Source organism: Xyrauchen texanus, chromosome 11 (genome assembly GCF_025860055.1).
Source record: "Xyrauchen texanus isolate HMW12.3.18 chromosome 11, RBS_HiC_50CHRs, whole genome shotgun sequence".
In the NCBI taxonomy this organism is placed as follows: domain Eukaryota; kingdom Metazoa; phylum Chordata; class Actinopteri; order Cypriniformes; family Catostomidae; genus Xyrauchen; species Xyrauchen texanus.
The window spans coordinates 16,510,098-16,514,281 of NC_068286.1; positions in this window are offsets into that span (position 1 = coordinate 16,510,098).

The following is a 4,184-nucleotide window of genomic DNA, read 5'->3' on the forward strand; positions in this document are numbered from 1 at the left end:
TGTTGGTGAGCACAGAGCGACTAGTAGAGGATGGCCAGAAATTTGAAGCTCAAGTCAAAGAGGTGCAGTTCTACAAACATCTGTCTATCTGTTTGTATATTTATCTATTTAATTTAGTGCTGAGAAAGCAACATTTAGACAACTGAATTTCATAAACAATCTGTCTGTGCCTGTGTGAAAGGAGCTGGATGGACAGATGAGCAGTGGAAGCTTCAGTCTTAAGATGTGGATTCTGCGAGTACTGCAGGACCTTGTACACTGGACTAGCCAGATGTCAGACACCCTGAAATCTCTGCCAGCTGACATGGAAAAAGCACCAAAGACAATGTCCCGAAGGATAAGGAGAGGGGCGGAGAAAATAAGGAAGTGAGAATAGATATGTCTTTATCACACGGAAAAAAAAGAGTAAAAAAAAAAAAAAAGAGTGAAAGGGTAGAGCAGATGGGGATAGTATGATAAGAATGAGGAAAAAGGAATTTCATATCAGCATGGAGAATGTAGAGGGTCAGATGACCAAGAGATGCAGGGATTGAAATTTAGCATTCCAACATGTGGAGAAGCATGGAGGGCAGAGTTTGCAGATTTTTGTGTGTGTGTGTGTGTGTGTGCATGCGCGCTTGTGTGTGTGTGTGAAAGTGATTGTATTTTACATATTTAGCTTTTTAACATAGTTAACCTTTATTGAGGATCAATAGCAATAATTGTAAATATTTTATTGAGATGAATTAAAACACACACACACACACACACACACACACACATGCAGTATACTGTATTTTATTACTTCATAATATACAATTATTGACCTTTAGATTGTTGTCTTAACAAACACTGTTATTTTTTATTGTTTTTATAGTTTATAATAGGGCCAGAAAGATCAAAGCATTCTATCTGTTTAAGGAATTATAATTTTTGGGACATGACTACAAAATCCACTCCTATGTAATCTAATAACTCTTATCTTTGTTTGTACAGTATATCATAATTACTTAAAGTAATTCTGTCATTTACTCAAAAATTAAAATTCTCTCATTATTTGCTCACCCTAATGCCTGCCCAGATATGTATGACTTTCTCTCTTCTGCTGAACACAAAAGAAGATTTTTAGAAGAAGATTTCAGCTCTGTAGATCCATACAAAACTAAATGGAGGCCAGAACGTTTAAGCTCCAAAAAGAAAACATAAAGGCAGCAGAAAAGCAATTCATATAACTCCAGTGGTTTAATCCATGTCTTCGGAAGCAATCCAGTTGGTTTTGGGTGCGAATAGACCAAAATATTCCTTTTTTTTTTACTGTAAATCTGGTCATTGCAGTCTCAACTCACAATTATGATTTCAAGCCTGATTATTCTTCCTAGTGCTTCACGAATGCACAGAGCACTAGATGGCGATTGGAAGTGTCATTGTGCTTGATCTCATGATCACCAAAGTCACTTTGTCTGTTCTCACCCAAAACCGATTGGATCAGAAGACGTGGATTAAACGAGACTTTATATATGCTTTTTGGAGCTTCAAAGTTCTGGTCACTATTCACTTGCATTGTGGAGATCAACAGAGCTAAGATATTCTTCTAAAAATCTCTGTTTGATTTCAGCAGAAGGTAAGTTCATACACATCTGGGATGGCAAGAGTATCAGGAACTGATGAGAGAATTAAAACATTTTTGGCAAAATATTCCTTTAGGTTAAAGGGATTTCCTATAAATATCTCTCCAAACTGACATACAGTATCTACTGTACAAATGTGACACATTTTGCATACCTTAAAGGTTTTTTCAGGTATATTACAAATTTGCTCAATTAACAGCATTTGTGGCATAAAGTTGTCACGATTCCCTTGTTGTCTTGTTGGTTTCACTTGTCTTTGTCCGAACTACATTTCCCACAATCCACCTGCCGTCATCTCTGCCATTTTGTGTCATTGTTCACACCTGTTTATCATTTGTATTATCCTGTCCTTGTGTATTTAAGCCCTGTTTCTTGTTCACTCCTGGTTGATCGTTGTATGTTGTAGCCTGGTATGTGTCCTCCTGCCCTATTGTTTTAGTTTATGTTTTGTTTCCCCATTGTGGGCTTTCCTTTGTGTTTTGCCTGTATTCTAGTCAATAAAGATAACTGCATTTAGATCCTCTCTCCTCGCTGCCTCATTCGTAACAGAACGATCAACCTCCATGGATCTAGCGGTTCTACGAGCCAGCTGCCAGCTGCTCAGCCTCATTCAGGGGGACCGTCCTGTGGAAGACCACATCCGTGATTTCCTCGAGCTGGCGAGCATCACGGACTTCCCAGACTCCTCCCTGGTGGGCTTCTTCCGGGCCAACCTAAACAGTGTGCTCAAGGAGCGGTTGCCACCGGCGACGCACAGCTGGACGCGACGCGCGTACATTGAGGAGACTCTGCTGGCCTGCGCCTCGCCGTTCACTGTGGGCATCATCGAGGAGAACCCTGCCTCTTCTCCCACAGTGGTAACCCTCCATTCGCCCGTGGTTCGTCCCTTCACGCCTGCCAGCGAGCCAGCCTCCATGCCTGCCTTGGTCAAAGAGCCAGTGCTGCCAGCTTCGCCCGCCTGGAGGAGGAGGAGAAGAAAGGCTTCCGCTCCCCAGTGCATACCTGCTACGGTCAGCGTGCCAGCGCCTGCCCCCTCAGCCGTCCCTGAGCCAGCGCCTGTAGCCTCCGTCGTCAGCGAGCCAGCGCCTGTAGCCTCCGTCGTCAGCGAGCCAGCGCCTGTAGCCTCCGTCGTCAGCGAGCCAGCGCCTGTAGCCTCCGTCGTCAGCGAGCCAGCGCCTGTAGCCTCGACCGACCCAGAGCCAGCACCAGAGCCAGCACCTGTAGCATCGACCATCCCAGAGCCAGCGCATCTCGAACCTCCCAGGGCTCTGACCCTCAAGTCTCTCGAGCCACCCAGGGCTCCGCCTTCCAGGGCTCCGCCTCTCAAGCCTCTCGAGCCTCCCAGGGCTCCGCCTCTCAAGCCTCTCGAGCCTCCCAGGGCTCCGCCTCTCAAGCCTCTCGAGCCTCCCAGGACTCCACCACTCAAGCCTCTCGAGCCTCCCAGGGCTCCGCCCCTCAAGTCTCTCGAGCCTTCCAGGGCTCCGCCCCCAGAGCCTCCCGAGCCTTCCAGGGCTCCGCCCCCAGAGCCTCCCGAGCCTTCTACGGCTCCGCCCCCAGAGCCTCCCGAGCCTCCTGCGGCTCCGCCTCCCGAACCTCCTGCGGCTCCGCCTCCCACGGCTCTGCCCCCAGAGCCGCCTTCCTCGGCTCCGCCTCCTGAGCCTTCCAGGGCTCCGCATCTAGAGCCTCCTACGGCGCCACCTTCCTCGGCTCCGCCCCAAGAGCCTTCCAGGCCTCCGCCTCTAGAGCCTCCTACGGCGCCACCTCCATCGGCTCCACCTCCTGAGCCTTCCAGGCCTCCGCATCTAGAGCCTCCTTCGGCGCCACCTTCCTCGGCTCCGCCCCAAGAGGCTTCCAGGCCTCCGCCTCTAGAGCCTCCTACGGCGCCACCTCCCTCGGCTCCACTTCCTGAGCCTTCCAGGGCTCCGCCTCTAAAGCCTCCTACGGCGCCACCTCCCTCGGCTCCGCCTCCGCCTCCTGAACCTGTCCTTACCCTGTGGCCAGCTCCCAGGCCTCCTGAACCTGTCCTTACCCTGTGGCCAGCTCCCAGGCCTCCTGAACCTGTCCTTGATCTGTGGCCAGCTCCCAGGCCTCCTGAACCTGTCCCTGCCCCTTGGACTGCCTGCCTACCCTCTGTGCCTCCTTGGACTGCCTGTCTGCCCTTTGTGCCCCTTGGTCTGTCTGTTTGCCGTTGTGCTCTCTTGGTCTGTCTGTTTGCTTCCCCCCCCACACCCCCCCCCCCCACACTCCTTGGTTGTTTCTGAGGAGCGTCTGGAAGCCGCTCCTTTGAGGGGGGGTTATGTCACGATTCCCTTGTTGTCTGCCCTGGTTTCACTTGTCTTTGTCCGAACTACATTTCCCACAATCCACCTGCCGTCATCTCTGCCATTTTGTGTCATTGTTCACACCTGTTTATCATTTGTATTATCCTGTCCTTGTGTATTTAAGCCCTGTTTCTTGTTCACTCCTGGTCGATCGTTGTATGTTGTAGCCTGGTATGTGTCCTCCTGCCCTATTGTTTTAGTTTATGTTTTGTTTCCCCATTGTGGGCTTTCCTTTGTGTTTTGCCTGTATTCTAGT